Below are 17,651 nucleotides of genomic sequence, written 5' to 3'. Positions count from 1 at the left end.
TAATCCTATTTTGACTAAGAATCCCTGCTGGATGAGATTCAAACAAACCCTTCAATATAATTCAATATAAATAGAATCTAAATAAGCAGAATCTAATTCCTTTTTAATAAGCTTTTGCTTAATAAACGAAATTCGAAGACAAGAGCAAAAAATGAAGAAAAAAAATCTCATCCATATCCTTTCAAATCCTTCATGTAGAAAGATAAAAAACTACATTATATACTCACTTAGATAGATACTTATATCTATATAATAATTCTCAAATTATAATAAGTAAGATATCCTTATATAATAAGATATCTTTATATTATAAATTGATATTATAAATAATAAATATAAAATCTAAATAATAATAACACGTACAAATAGTCAATCGAGGTACCCATTCTATGACAACTCTTAACTTTCCCTCTATTTTGGTCCCTTTAGTAGGCCTAGATTTTCCGGCAATCGCAATGGCTTCTTTATTTCTTCATGTTCAAAAAAACAAGATTGTTTACAGCCGATGGCACAAAATATCATCTATTTTTTTTTACGTTTGTATGATAACACAGATATCCTTTTAGCAAAATATGGTATAAGCGGCTTCCGCCGAAAAATTCTTATGTCTCCATAAAATGCTATAATCTAGCTATTTTCAAATAGACCCAAATCGGCGGATGGCTGAGCTGTAAAGCCGGTCTATCTATATGCATGTGGCTATTTTTAGTGAGTCATAAGAAGGGTATGTTATTAATTTAGATCTAACCAATTTAATGAATTACTCCTAAAGGTTCACATCAAACTAGTTCAAACTAGTGCTAGTTGATGCGAGTTACTTCGGAAACAAACAGACTAAAGTCAAATTCATTTGGGGTATTCTCTCAATTCCAAAAAAGCAACGGGATCAAGTATGAGTTGTCGATCAGAACATATATGGATAGAACCTATAAAGGGGGCTCGAAAAATAAGTAATTTATGCTAGGCTATTATCCTTATTTTAGGTTCGTTAAAATTCTTGTTGGTTGGAACCTCGAGTTATCTTGGTAGAAATTTGATATGTTTCTTTCCGTCTCAGCAAATCGTTTTTTTTCACAAGGAATTGTGATGTCTTTCTATTGGATCGCGGGTCTTTTTATTAGCTCCTATTTGTGGTGCACAATTTCGTGGAATGTAGGTAGTGGTTATGATCGATTTGATAAAAAAGACGGAATAGTGTGTATCTTTTGTTGGGGATTTCCTGGAAAAAATCGTCGGGTCTTCCTCCGATTTCTTATAAAAGATATTCAATCCGTCAGAATAGAAGTTAAAGAGGGTATTTATGCTCGGCGTGTACTTTATATGGATAAAAGAGGCGAGGGAGCCATTCCATTGACTCGTACTGATGAGAATTTTACTCCACGGGAAATGGAACAAAAAGCTGCGGAATTGGCCTATTTATTGCGTGTACCAATTTAAGTATTTTAATTAGAAGTTATTTTACCGATAAATGATAAATGAATGCTTTCTCAGCAGGAGGGCAAAAATGCAAGAATCCTCTTTTTCTAGAACATAACTTAATTGATGTTTCTTCAGAACATTCATTCGAGTTAAAACATACTATATGGAACAAGTATAAAAAAAAACGATTTGGGGTATCTTTTATATGTATCGAAATATACACAACTAAATTAAATAAAAAATGAATAAAAAATCGAAATATCTCATAATCAACCATTTCGAAATAAGGAAATATCCCTCCTTTTGACTTGCTTTTTACTTGTTGGAATTGAGACTTTATATTCCGATAGATAATATCTTGTCATTTTTTCGATGCTTCTTTTTGTGCTCCTTAATGACCAAAAAATTGGATCTCTTATAACGATAATTAGCCAATTTCTTTCTGTCTTTTTTTGCCACCCTTTTTCATTTAACAAGATTCTTCATAAAATTCCCTCAATTCTTCTATCCCTGACTACTCATAGTCAGTTAATTTTTTTAGAAATCTTAGCTATTTTTATATAATGATGGAAAATGAGTTCTTTCGTATCAAAGTCTTAAAAATATTTATAATCATTATTGAATATTGAATTTTAGATTGAATTTTCGGAGCATTCATCGAAAGGAGATATGTGCTTCGAACTTTAATATCGGGAAACAATACTTTTTTATTCTTTATTATTTATTCATTCGAATTTTTCGTCAATTTCTGTCTTTTTTTCTAGATTCAAGGCCTAACCACGAAATCACAAATAAAAAATAGTGAATAGATTCATAGGTTCGATAACTTGTAATAGAACTGATGCGTGAGAGAAATATTAGATTACATAGAGTCGACGAATGAGATGGGTTCATTAACAATTCACAGATGAAAAAATGGCAAAAAAGAAAGCATTCACTCCTCTTTTATATCTTGCATCTATAGTATTTTTTCCCTTGTGGATTTCTCTCTTATTTCAAAAAAAGTCCGGAATCGTGGGTTACTTATTGGTGGAATCCTAGGCAATCTGAAACTTTTTTGAATGATATTGAAGAAAAGAGTATTTTACAAAAATTCATATGATTAGAGGAACTCCTCTTCTTAGAAGTATTGATCAAGGAATACTCGGAGACACATCTACAAAACCTTCGTATAGGAATTCACAAAGAAATAATCCAATTAATCAAGATACACAACGAGGGTCGTATTCATACGATTTTGCACTTCTTGACAAATATAATATGTTTCATTATTATAAGTGGTTATTCTATTTTGGGTAATAAAGAACTTGTTATTCTTAACTCTTGGGCTCAGGAATTCCTATATAACTTAAGTGACACAATAAAAGCATTTTCTCTTCTTTTATTAACTGATTTATGTATTGGATTTCATTCGCCCCATGGTTGGGAATTGATGATTGGCTTTGTCTACAAGGATTTTGGATTTGTTCATAATGATCAAATTATATCTGGCCTTGTTTCAACTTTTCCGGTCATTCTAAATACAATTTTCAAATATTGGATTTTCCGTTATTTAAATCGCGTATCTCCGTCACATGTATTGATTTATCATTCAATGAATGACTAAAAAATGGTCTACTTAATCCAATTATAATGTTTCTTACTTTGCAGTTGTACATAAGCAAAACATTGAAAATCCCTTTCTATTTCTACCCATCCCGAAGATTCATCCTATATTCCTATATATTAATCGAGTCAAACTATTCTAGTAAATAACAGAATCGTGGATAGGAAACTCCAGTAGTGACCTACCCCAATTTATTGTAGAAATTTTCGGGATCAATGATTGGACCATGCAAACTAGAAATAATTTTTCTTGGATAAAGGAACAGATTACTCGATCTATTTCTGTATCACTTATGATATATATAATAACTCGTACACCCATTTCAAATGCATATCCCATTTTTTCACAGTAGGGTTATGAAAATCCGCGAGAAGTGACTGGACGTATTGTATGCGCCAATTGCCATTTAGCTAATAAACCGGTGGATATTGAGGTTCCGCAAGCGGTACTTCCCGATACTGTATTTGAAGTAGTTGTTCGAATTCCTTATGATACGCAACTAAAACAAGTTCTTGCTAATGGTAAAAAGGGGGCTTTGAATGTAGGGTCTGTTCTTATTTTACTAGAGGGTTTTGAATTAGCCCCTCCCGATCGTATTTCCCCCAAGATAAAAGAAAAGATGGGTAATCTGTCTTTTCAGAGCTATCGCCCCAATAAAAAAAATATTCTTGTCATAGGCCCTGTTCTTGGTCAGAAATATAGTGAAATTACCTATCCTATTCTTTCCCCGGACCCCGCTACTAAGAAAGACGTTCACTTCTTAAAATATTCTATCTATGTAGGTGGAAACAGGGGAAGGGGCCAGATTTATCCTGACGTGAGAAAAAGTAACAATACAGTTTATAATGCTACATCATTAGGTATAGTAAGCAAAATATTACGAAAAGAAAAGGGGGATACGAAATAACCATAGAGGATGCATCGGATGGACATCAAGTGGTTGATATTATCCCTCCGGGCCAGAACTTCTTGTTTTAGAAGGCGAATCTATCAAATTGGATCAACCGTTGACAAGTAATCCTAATGTGGGTGGATTTGGTCAGGGAGATGTAGAAATAGTACTGCAAGATCCATTACGTGTACAAGGCCTTTTGTTCTTCTTCGCATCTGTTATTTTGGCACAAATATTTTTGGTTCTTAAAAAGAGGCAGTTCGAGAAGATTCAATTGTCCGAAATGAATTTCTAAACTCGCGCATTTATCGACATCAAGTTTTTAAAAAGAACCAAATTCTTTTTAGTAATTATGATATAAAAAATTTGAAAAGCTTTTTTTATACTATTTTTCTACGAGATGCCGGTAATTCCTTGTACCATATCCCTAGCCATAGTATGTATATTGTGAAGAAGACTGTTTGACTTGACCCCTCTTTCTTTGTTTGTTGTTTTTTTTTTCCAAAAAAATCGCGGTTATGTTATTATGTTGCTATTGTGAGATTGAAATGTCATAAAATGCATTTGATTCTAATACAATTTACTTTGGCTAGATCCTATCCAAAAGGAAACGCGAAATAGAATGGATAAATGAAGGGAACAAATATTTCTGGTAGGGGTTATTCGTTTTCCTAGTCTTCGACACAAGAAAGGGATTTTTCACACCCTTTTCTTGTGTCGAAATAATAATGATTCTTTATCTTTATACTGTTCGTCAAACATTCGTAGTTTTATTTTTCGATTTTTTAGAGACGTATCAGAACGTTTTTTAGAGTTATTACGTATTTTTTTCTTATTTTTATATTATATTATAATAATGAATTATTATGTATACTATATATATAAAAGTGGTGGACAAACAAAAGAGGAGGGGAAAATTGATTGAGTAAATAGAACTTATTCAATGAACTTATAAAAAAATCTTATAATTATTAAGAACTCAACGGGACCTTCTCCCTCAAATCAGATAAACAAAGAAGGGAATCCGTTGAGTTCTTACGCTTTCATGTATACAACTCAATTCATCCTATTAACACAGGGATGAACCCAACCCGGAATATGAACCATAAAAGAAAACGCCTACTAAACCGATCATAAGAATAACCAGCTACAGTACCTATTATCCAAAGAGGAATTCTTCCAGTAGTATCGGCCATTTCCGCCACTTCCCTCCACATTTCATCAAGTGGTCATGCTAGAGAGATAAACAGTCATGGATAATTCTGAAATGAGATCCTTCCGAATGGGCTAAGAGAGAGAATACCTAGAATGATTAGTCAATTATTTTAGTTCTCTCTCGTTTTCTTAATGGAAGAAATAATTGGAAAATAAAACAGCTAGTACAAAAATGAGTAATAACCCCAGTAGAGGCTGGTACGATTCAATTCAACATTTTGTTCGTTTGGGTTTGGTTGTGTCATAGCTCTATAATTCGGATTAGGTTTATAGTGTCATTGTAGAGAATTCCTGTCTTGTTTTCCATATCGTTATCTCCTCAATTAAAATCTAGAATTTTTCTTTTCATTTCGTCTTTTTGTTCTCATTTAACATTTAATAATAACAAAATACTTCTATCTATATGAAATATGGAACGGAACCCCAAGGAAAAATAACTGAGTCTTTTTGGGGAATATTGGAGAAGAAAAGGACGTTTTTTTTTGTATTTAACAAAAAGTAAATCTTTTTTACTAGATCATTGTACATTTAAATATGTATTATCTTATTGATTACAATAAAATGAAAAAATGAAGGAGGTTTTTCAATGTGAGATCTAAAAACATATCTTTCCGTGGCACCGGTACTAAGTACTCTATGGTTCGGTTCTTTGGCATGTTTATTGATAGAGATTAATCGTTTTTTCCCGGATGCGTTGACGTTCCCATTCTAATTATTGGCGCGGGACGGAATAAAGAATATTAGAGATACAATTAAATATCAGCCCCCTCTTTTCTCTTTTTTCCCTTTTTGAGAAGAAGGGAGGAAAGAGAAAGAATAAAAGTGCATTCAACAGCTGTGAGACTCGGGTTCAGTTTGGAATTGAATTAATATTCAATTTCTATGGAAGTTGAATACAAACAGTGGTTCTAGGGAAAGAGTATTATACAAGATACTTATTTATAAAATATAAAATTCTGTACTGTGATTTGAAAGTTTAGAAATCTTTCTATCTTATTTTCGATATTGAGTGTAGTGAAATCTTGCATAAGAGGATAGCAAGTTACAAATTCTATTTTTTTTCCTTCCTTTCTTTTTTTCGTTTCGGATTGAAAGAGGAAGAGTTGAGTAAATGAAAAATCCAAAGGAGGTTCATGGCCAAGGGTAAAGATGTGCGAATACCGGTTCTTTTGGAATGTACCGCTTGTGTTCGAAACGCTGTTAATAAGGAATCAACGAGCATTTCTAGATATATTAATCAAAATAACTAGCACAATACGCCTAATCGATTGGAGTTACGAAAATTCTGTCCATATTGTTACAAACATACGATTCACGGGGAGATAAAGAAATAGATTGAAGCGAGTACTTGCGCCCTTATCTTAATCTTACAAGGCAAGGAAAGGGAAAAATGACATTATATATATATGACATATTTAACATAGTTAAAAATAATAATAAACAAACCAAATCCTATTTATTTATTCTAATTATATATCCGGTTGAAATAGAATTTTAGGGATAAGAAATAAACTAACCAAACCATGGATAAATCCAAGCGAACTTTTCTTAAATCCATGCGATCTTTTCGTAAGCGTTTGCCCCCGATCCAATCGGGGGATCGAATTGATTATAAAAACATGAGTTTAATTAGTCGATTTATTAGTGAACAGGGAAAAATATTATCTAGACGAGTAAATAAATTGACCTTGAAACAACAACGATTAATTACTATTGCTATAAAACAAGCTCGTATTTTATCTTTGTTACCTTTTCTTAATAATGAGAAACAATTTGAAAGAACTGAGTCGACCACTAGAACTCCTAGTCTTAGAGCTAGAAAAAGATAGGTTTACTCTTTATTAACTTGAATTCAAACCCCCATCCGAATTCAAATGCGGATTTCTATTTTGTGGTCAAAATCCAAGAATCCGGATTGAATTCTCGTGTCATAAGAAAAAAAAGAAAAAAGAATGAAAGATTCTATATGATATGTCCATTGTGAGTTGATCTTTAAAAATACCTCATTACTGCTCAAAGGAGAGTAATAGGTAGGGATGACAGGATTTGAACCCGTGACATTTTGTACCCAAAACAAACGCGCTACCAAGCTGCGCTACATCCCTTCCGTTGGTCTACAGTGTCATTGTAGAGAATTCCTGTCTTGTTTTCCACATCGTTATCTCCTCAATTAAAATCTAGAATTTTTCTTTTAATTATGTCTTTTTGGTCTCATTTAACATATAATAATAGCAAAAGACTTCTATCTATATGAAATATGGAACGGAACCCCAAGGAAAATTAACTGAGTCTTTTTGGGGAATATTGGAGAAGAAAAGGACGTTTTTCTGTATTTAACAAAAAGTAAATCTTTTTTACTAGATCATTGTACATTTAAATATGAATTATCTTATTGATTACAATAAAATGAAAAAATGAAGGATGTTTTTCAATGCTAGATCTAAAAACATATCTTTCCGTGGCACCGGTACTAAGTACTCTATGGTTCGTTTCTTTGGCAGGTTTATTGATTGAGATTAATCGTTTTTTCCCGGATGCTTTGACGTTCCCACTCTAGTTATTGACGCAGGATGGAATAAAGAATATTATAGATACAATTAAATATCAGCCCCCTCTTTTCTCTTTTTTCCCTTTTTGAGAAGAAGGGAGGAAAGAGAAAGAATAAAAGTGCATTCAACAGCTGTGAGACTCGGGTTCAGTTTGGAATTGAATTAATATTCAATTTCTATGGAAGTCGAACACAAACAGTGGTTCTAGGGAAAGAGTATTATACAAGAAACTTATATATAAAATTTAAATTCTGTACTGTGATTTGAAAGTTTAGAAATATTTCTATCTTATTTTCGATATTGAGTGTAGTGAATTCTTGCTTAAGAGGATAGCAAGTTACAAATTCTATCTTTTTCCTTCCTTTTTCTTTTTCGTTTCGGATTGAAAGAGGAAGAGTTGAGTAAATGAAAAATCCAAAGGAGGTTCATGGCCAAGGGTAAAGATGTGCGAATACCGGTTCTTTTGGAATGTACCGCTTGCGTTCGAAACGGTGTTAATAAGGAATCAACGGGCATTTCCAGATATATTACTCAAAAGAACCGGCACAATACGCCTAATCGATTGGAGTTACGAAAATTCTGTCCATATTGTTACAAACATACGATTCACGGGGAGATAAAGAAATATATTGAAGCGAGTACTTGCGCCCTTATCTTAATCTTACAAGGAAAGGAAAGGGAAAAATGACGTTATATATATAACATAGTTAAAAATAATTATAAACAAACGAAATCCTATTTATTTATTCCATTTATATATCCGGCTGAAATAGAATTTTAGGAATAAGAAATAAACTAACCAAACCATGGATAAATCCAAGCGAATTTTTTTAAATCCAAGCGATCTTTTCGTAAGCGTTTGCCCCCGATCCAATCGGGGGATCGAATTGATTATGAAAACATGAGTTTAATTAGTCTATTTATTAGAGAACAGGGAAAAATATTATCTAGATGAGTAAATAGATTGACCTTGAAACAACAACGATTAATTACTATTGCTATAAAACATAAGAGTTTGGAGTAGTAAATAACTTGTATCCATAGAACATTTGACGTGACATAGATAAAAAATAAATAGAAGTTAATATCATTCCAAATGCCATTACAAAAGTGATGGAAATTTTGGGCATTAAAAGATATTTTTGGCTAGTAATTATTCCTAAAAAGACTATCAATTCTGCAACAAAAACACTCATACCCGGTAATGCAAGGGAAGCCATGGAAAAGCTACTGAACATCGTAAATATTTTTGGCATGGGGATAGCTACTCCGCCCAAGAAAAAAAGTGCAGCACCAATAAAGCCATAAGAGATTATTTGTAAAATAGCTCCATTTAGTCCCGTATCGGTTATCGAAGCAATTCCTATAAGTATGAAACCCATATGAGATATGGAGGAATAGGCTATTCTTTTTGTTAAATTACGTTGGCCAGGAGATGTCGAAGATGCATAGATTATTTGTACTGTGCCTACTATCATCAACCAAGGAGAAAATATAGAATGAGCGTGTGGTAATAATTCCATATTAATCCGAATCAATCCATATGCTCCCATTTTTAATAAAATTCTGGCTAGAAGCATACAAGTACTGTAATGCGCCTCTCTGTGGGTATCTGGTAACCATGTATGTAGGGGTAGAATCGACAATTTGACAGCAAAAGCAATAAAAAATCAAATATAGAATATTATTTCCAAAGCCACAAGATACGACTGATTAACTGATGTTTCAAAATTTAATGTTGGTTCATTAGAACCATATAAACTGATACCCAAAACTCCCATTAAGGGAAAAATAGAACCCCCCGCCGTGCACAAAATAAATTTTGTGGCTGAGTAGAAACGTTTCTTTCCTCCCCACATGGATAGAAGTAGATAAACTGGAATTAATTCTAATTCCCACATGATGAAAAAAAGTAAAAGGTCCCGAGAAGAAAATGATCCTATTTTACCACTGTACATTGCTAACATCAAGAAATGGAATAATCGAGAATCCCGAGTAACAGGCCAGGCAGCTAAAGTAGCTAAAGTAGTGATAAATACTGTTAATAAAACGGGTCCTATAGACAGCCCATCTATTCCTAATTTCCAACGGAAATCAAAAAAATTGATCCATTTATAGTCCTCTACTAGTTGGATTAATGGATCGTCCAATTGGAAATGATAACAGAATGCATAGGTTGTTAGAAGAAGTTCTAACATACATATACATATAGTATACCACTTAATTACCCTATTTCATTTATGGGGAAGAAAGAAAATTAAGGAACCTGCAAATATTGGTAAAACTACAATTATTGTTAACCAAGGAAATTTGTTCGTGGTAAAGACAAGATACACTTGGACCAGAAAAACCTGTGCTCAAAAACAATCTATTTTTGAGCACAGGTTTTTGCGGTAAAAAAATGGACTCAAGTAGGGGTTTCTGTAACGTATTAATAAGCTATACCCATGCTGCGGGTTGTTTCATGCCATAAATAAACTCGAACACTCAAGAAATCTGTTGGGCAGGCGGATTCACATCTCTTACAACTGACACAATCCTTTGTTCTTGGAGCAGAAGCTATTTGTTTAGCTTTACATCCGTCCCAAGGTATGATTTCTAAAACATTCGTAGGACAGACTCGGACACATTGAGTACACCCGATACATGTATCATAAATCATTACTAAATGCAACATTGGGTCTATCTATTTTTGAACGTGATAAAGTGTCAATCTAGTAAATTGATAAATGAATTATATATTTAAATACTAGATGAATCGATGAGTTCCCCGTTTTTTCTCTATTTCTGGATTGACAGTGCCAAAATAATTTGATTTCTTATCTTTGTGATAACATGATCATATCTTACATGGTAGACATGCTAATTTAAATTAATTTACTAATTTAAATTAATTTATGAAAATGATAATGTGATAATTTATATTATAATATTACTTATTCAATAAATTATAATATTACTTATTCAATAATTTTGATTGATTTATACGAGTTGTTTTTCTGTTACGATAAATTGATGAAAGAATAGCGAGTCCAATAGCGGCTTCAGCAGCTGCAATAGCAATAACAAAAATAGAAAAAATGGATCCTTTTAGTTGACGACTATCAAAAATATCAGAAAATGTTACAAAATTGAGATTAACCGCATTTAATATAAGTTCAAGAAACATAAAAGCCCTAACAATATTTCGACTTGTAATCAATCCATATAGACCAATAGAAAATAAATAAGCACTCAAAAAAAGTACCTGTTCGAGCATCATTAACCAACTCCTTATAAATCTCGATTCATTTCAATATCAACAACAATTTAACCAATTGGATTGACTAGAATATAATGAGTAATGCAACAAATTAATATATTGGGAATAGATTGAACTAATAAATATAAATAATTTCTATCTTATATACAAAGTCAAATAGAAAAAAAGGAAGGACATGTGATAGCTCATAACAAGATTTTCCAGTTACAAAGAGTTATTATTGACGAGCTACAACAATTGCGCCGATTAACACAACTAAAAGAATTATTGAAATAAATTCAAACGGAAGAAAAAAATATGTTGATAAATGAATTCCAATTTTTTGACTATTAGGTATCAGATCTTGCTCTACAATCTTGTTTGCTTTTGTAGTCCAAATAATCCCGTACCATGACATATCTGGAATAGTAGTAATTAGTGAAACAAAAAGACTTGTACAGACCATGGAAGTTACTCCATATCCCACGGTCCTAAGACGGAAATCTTTGGAATATTCTGAATCATTTATGAACATCACAGCAAAAATGATTAAAACAATTATGGCTCCTACGTAAATAAGGAGCTGCGCAGCAGCTACAAAATGGGATTTCGATAGAATATAGAATAACGATATACAAACAAAAACAAATCCCAATGAAAAGGCATAATAAATGGGATTGGCAAGTAATACTACTCCCAGACCCCCTAATATAAGACCTAATCCCAGAAAGACTAAAAGAAAATCATGTATTAGTCCACGTAAATCCATTATATATAATAGATAAATAAATCAAAATATTGCATAACTTTATTGACCCGGTCAGGAAAAAAGAAGTAACTCCACTTTTTTCTATTTTATAATAGTTCTTAATTATTCAATTTGAAAAATTCCATTTTCATGGATATGGATTGATGTAGATGTAGTTATTGGCCTAATCTCTCGAAGGAGTAATTTGAATCTATATATTTTCAAATCATCAATCATCAATATTGACTATAGAAAAGAAATATATTGTTCATATTTATATAAATTAAAACACAATTCTCGCCGCCTAATCCTAATCAATATAATTATGAATATAATTATAATTATTCACCAAACAAAAACCTTCATTCTTTTAGATCAAAATGTTTTCTTAAGTTTTTATTCCAGGCAAATTTAAAATTGGTCGAATTGTGTAATCGTCAATTATTGACATTGGTAACCGACCCAAAGCAATTTGATTATAATTCAATTCATGACGATCATAAGTAGAAAGTTCATATTCTTCAGTCATTGATAAACAATTTGTTGGACAATACTCAACTCAATTACCACAAAAGATACATATTCCAAATTCAATACTGTAATTAAGCAATCGTTTCTTTCTGATATCCGTTTCCAATTTCCAATCAACAACGGGCAGATCTATAGGACATACACGAACACATACTTCACAAGCAATGCATTTATCAAATTCAAAGTGGATTCAGCCGCGAAAACGCTCGGATGTGATCAATTTTTCGTAGGGGTATTGAATAGTTACAGGTAAACGATTGGCGTGTGATAAGGTAATCATGAAACCTTGACCAATATACCTTGCGGCACGTACAGTTTGTTGGCCATAATTCATTAACTCAGTTACCATTGGAAACATATCGTGAATATCTATAAAAAATAAGATACTTGTTTCTTTCTCTTGTTTGAGACAAGTCGTGAATATCGAAGTCTTTTTTTACAGTGAAAGAAGTTGGGAAGAGGTTGTTAATAATAGATTACCTAGAGAAATAGGTAAAAGAAATTTCCATCCAAGATTTAATAATTGATCCATTCTCAGCCACGGTAGAGTCCATCTTTTTGCGATAGGAATGAACAAGAACAAATAAGTTTTAGCTAATGTAATAAAGATACTAATTATTGTCCCAAAAACTCTACCCGTTTTAGTAATATCAAAAAGATCAGGAACATATATGCACGAAATAGAAAGATTCCAACCCCCCAAGTAAAGAACTGTTACAAATAATGAAGAAACTAGTAGATTTAAATATGAAGAAACATAAAGTAAACCAAATTTTATACCAGAATATTCAGTTTGATAACCTGCTACTAACTCTTCTTCTACTTTTGGTAAATCAAAAGGTAATCGTTCACACTCGGCTAGGGAAGAAATTAGAAAAACTAGAAACCCTATTGGTTGACCCCACAAATTCCGTCCCCAAAACCATATTTTTACTGCGCTTCAACTATATCAACTGTACTTGAACTGTTAGATAATCATAGTAGATGATAACATCACTGTGTTGGGTCAAGAATTTGACCCAAATGAGGAGATTTGACCGAAAACGAAGAATATGGAAGATTGAAATCTTCTCAACCTCCTCAGAAACTGCAAAGTATTGAATCCGAGCATACCTTGGACCTTCGAGTAAGCTTTAACTTAGCCGAGTACGAGATTTTGCCTCCCGGGCAAGTTTTACTTCAAATAGTCTTCTTAAGTGGATATCCGTGTAGGGTATGCTATTTAGTGAATTCCCGAGTAAGGACCACTGATTTGGCATCTCCGAGCAAGGTTCACTTTGTCAAGCAGGGTTGTTCTTCAAAGCTAAGTCTTTTACTCTTCCGAGTAAGGTTTGGTTAACCAAGTCCAAGAAGCCAAGTAACTGGAAGACCGGGCAAGGTATTCTTTAATAATTATGGTCCGAGTATACTTGATGAGTTAATAGAATATCTCTAAGTTATTTCGAGTAAGGTTATGCTCAAGTAAGGTATGTACTCCCGAGTACGCCTTATCAATAAGTTGTTCAACTGACAATGAGCCGAACAGGACCATAGAAGAACAAGGTTGCTCGTAAGGCTTTTTCGAGCAAAGTTTGATAAGTCCAAGAATATTAAAGTCTACTCGGTGAATATTTTACTTGGTAAAATATTCTTTAAGTAAAGTCTACCCGGAAACTGATCCCGAGTACACTTATATGTTTACCAAGTCTGAAGGAAGGCCGAGTACACTACGTACTCGGAGACTGAAGATTAATGAAAAGCCTACCCGGAAGACTTGTTTTACACTTAGCTTTATTTTTGAATATGTAATTTGAATATGTATTATCGGATAGGGTTTCTACAATGAATGACAGCTAACCTAGGTTGGCAGGCCTATAAATAGAATATTTAGGGCACGCCACCAAGGACACTAGACACGGAAAACACGGGACACGACACATTAATTGAGAATATATTGTGTGTGACGGCTGTCCTAGGATTCCTTATAAACCCTAAATCGATTACTCCTTTTGTATGACTAACATTATATAAATGGAAATCTTTTGAGTGAATCCTGTGTGTGTCTTCGATCTTTGAATATTCATTGCAACCGTATGTTTGTTATTGATTCTGCTTTAACAAACGGTCATCTTTCTAAATATGGTAACCCTTCATTAACTCTCTTGTCAACACGATTAATTTTGTGTGAGTTATGACATGATTGATTAAGATCCGAGCCGAATCGACAATCAAAAGATTGGGACCCGACAAGTGGTATCAGAGCTTGTTACTGCTTTTTTTAGAAAGATTGTTGCTGGTTGAAGATTTGAAGAAGAATGACGTAAGCAGAGCACTGTTCGATTGATTTGTGACGTCAGCAGCCATGTTCTTCATTTTTCTTCCAGATCTACAATCTACCGGTGTTTTCTCTTCCTTATTTCAATTAAAGTTTAAATCTTTATATCTAAATCTTGTTCTAATCACATCAGACACATCAGATCTGAGCATTCTATTTTCAGATCTGGTTATTTTGAAATTTTTATCAAAGAAACTGATTTTTGATTTCTCAAAATGTCTGGATATGAGGAACAAGAGGTGTCTACTAACAAGATACCTAGGTTGTATGGACAGGAAAACTTTATCAAATGGAAGGTACTCTTTGAAGCAGCCGTATGCTACAATGACATTGGCATGTGGAACTCCATCAAGAATGGTCCACAAACTGCTGCTGAAGAAGGTGCAAATGCTACTGCAACTGCTGCTGTAAGAGAAAATGAGGAAGGTAGATGACAAAGCCTTAGCTATGATTAAGCTAGGTTTGTCTTGGGAGATTCTGACCAAGGTGGCTCATCACACAACAGCCAAACAAATGTATGATGCCATCCTTGAAATGTATGAAGGGAATACTGAACAGAAGAACATAAAGAAGCAAAGATGAAGCAACAGTTGGAAAGGTTCAAGTATAGAGATGGAGAAAGGTTGAAATCAATACTAGAACGATTTCTAAGTATTGTGAATGATTTGAGAACAACAGATTATGTAATGACTGACTTTGATTTGAATACAAAGTTGCTCAACTCAATGCCAAAAGAATGGTATACTGCTTGCAAATTCATCCTTCAAAAGCAGAATTTCAATGAATTGAAATTGAATGATGTGGTATGTTTTCTTCAAGCTGCTGAACTTGAAATGATTGAAAATGAAATGATCAAGGAAGATAGACCAAGCTTCAACATTTCAAATGCCTTAATTGCACCTATGGGAAACCTATCAACAAAGAACCAACAACAAATTCCCATCATAGAAGAACCTGCTGAACATAATGTTGTGTCTCCAGAGTCTTTCATTGGGGGTTGTACAAGTACTCAAGGAAATCAGCAGAGGTTCAATGTGCAACTAATTGATGATTCTGACTCTGCCTCTATGTCCAATGGAAATGTTACTAACCCTGTAACAGGACATGTTAAAAACAATGAAACACAAGCATTGCTGTCTATGTTCACTGAGTCTTATAATGCATTTGTTGCAAAGAACATGATTCACACAAGTGTGGTTCAAGATGATTTAGAAAAAATTGATGCAGATGACTTAGAAGACATGGATTTGAAATGGCAAGCTGCAATGTTGGGTTTGAGAAGTAAAAGGCTGTACAACAGAACTGGTAGATCTCTGGTTTCTGGTCCAAATGACAGGATTGGGTTTGACAAGTCAAAAGCAATATGCTACAATTGTCAGCAACCTGGTCAATTTGCAAGAGAATGCAATCAACCAAGAAATTATCAGATGAATCAATTTCAGAATCAACAACCAGGAGGTCAGCCTCAATATCAACACAATCAATCTAGAGGTCAACAGCATTACCAGCAAAATCAGCCAAGATTCAACAACAACAGCAATCAGATGAACAATTTCAATAACAACAATAGTTACAATCCAAACTTCAACAACTTTCAGTCTCAAATGAACAATCAACAACAGAATATGCAACAGACTCAAGGCTTTCAACCTCAAATGAATCACAATCAAAACCTTCAAGTAACTCAAAGTAGTCAAAACAACACTGTTCCAGCAAATCAAAATCAGATCCGAAATCAAGGAAATGTGGCAGTGACTACACAACATGAAGGAAGCTTTGATTGGAGCAGTCATGAGGAGGATATTGCTGATGACATCAAAAAGGCAAATGTGGCATTCATGGCCATAATTGAGAAAGAAAAGGGAACCTTCTCTCAGGTACACTCTGCTCATACAGTTGATTTAAATGAACTTATTAGTGAACTAAAAACAAATGTAGGTAAGCTGGAAGGTGAGTGTTTCAGAAAACAAAGTATCATAAATGAGTATGAGGCAAGTGAGATGATAAGTGATGAAAAGATTAAGAGCCTTGAAGATGATTGTATGGTCATTTATAGATCTCAAACAAGATACATCACTGAGATTGATGGTTTGAAAAAATTGTTGATTGAAGAAAAGGTGCAAAACACAAGACTAAAGATTGAAACTGAATTTCTTAAGAATTTGGTCTCAACTGGCAACATATGTGGAATACCGAATCAAGTGAAAGAACATGACAAATACAAGACAGTTCCACCTCCATTCAACAACAACTTCATGCCAAAAGTTGACAAAGAGAAGAGAGATGCATACTTTCAACAATTCAAAGATGTCTTTCAAGACAGGGAAGAATTTGTTGATTTAAACAAAAAGGTAGAAGTGAATGAAGATGGAGAGTTTGTGATTAAGAAAGAAGTGAAAATTGGAAAAGTCAATTGGAGTTCAAGTCTCTGAGGATGACTTTGATTCAGATGAGTTGGATCAAGATGATCTTAGTGATTTAAGTGATCAAATTACTGAAAAGGAAATTCAAGCTGCTGAAAGAGGGAGAAAGTATAAAAAACCTGAATCTGTTGACAAGCTTCCAAAGTATCCACCAGTCCCATCAAAATCAAAGAAGCAAAAGGACAACATTAAAAGGGAACATGTCTCTTTTGACATTTGTGAAAGAAGGAAGATAAACTACAATGCAGTTAGACCTCCAAGCAAGACTGTATTGAATAGGATAAAGCAGAACAACAAGAAGAAGAAGGAGAATGAAAAGATTGATACAGAAAACTTTATCCCAGTTTATCCAATCTTTTCTAGTCATGAAGTGTTGGATGTTGGAGAAGTGGAGACAATGGAAGAATATGAGAAAAGACAGTCAAGGGTTAGAGAAAGCAGTGATGAAGAACATATGATTATGAAGAAGATTGTCTTTGTCAAAAGCAATGTTGAAAGACAAGACATCAAGATTGAGGAATTTGTTCCTTTTTCAATTAACTTTGATGGGTTGAAAAATCAGAAAACTTTAGGAGTCAATTCACCTAAGCCAAGTGAAAGATTCAAGAAACCAAAAGAACATGAAGTTTTCAAACGCAAGGTTTGTTGCAAAAGGTGTTGGGTCAAGAGTTTGACCCAAATGAGGAGATTTGACCTAAACGAAGAATTTGGAA

At 33.4% G+C, this 17,651-nt stretch overlaps 1 long non-coding RNA gene and 1 other non-coding gene across 2 annotated transcripts in view; both read right to left on the bottom strand.

Moving 5' to 3' along the window:
- LOC143625242 (uncharacterized) overlaps positions 1 to 17,651 on the bottom strand; it is a 148,288-nt gene that overhangs the window by 49,227 nt on the left and 81,410 nt on the right. The window lies entirely within an intron of this gene.
- Positions 7,164 to 7,237, bottom strand: TRNAP-UGG (transfer RNA proline (anticodon UGG)). The gene has a single exon. It is a non-coding gene; the product is annotated as a tRNA-Pro (tRNA).

This window comes from Bidens hawaiensis, unplaced genomic scaffold (assembly GCF_021521415.1).
Source record: "Bidens hawaiensis isolate Kalapana, Puna unplaced genomic scaffold, B.hawaiensis_p1.1 tig00004021_1, whole genome shotgun sequence".
Classification (NCBI taxonomy): domain Eukaryota; kingdom Viridiplantae; phylum Streptophyta; class Magnoliopsida; order Asterales; family Asteraceae; genus Bidens; species Bidens hawaiensis.
The sequence above is the reverse complement of the archived record's forward strand: the minus strand, read 5'-3'. Positions and strand labels throughout refer to the sequence as shown.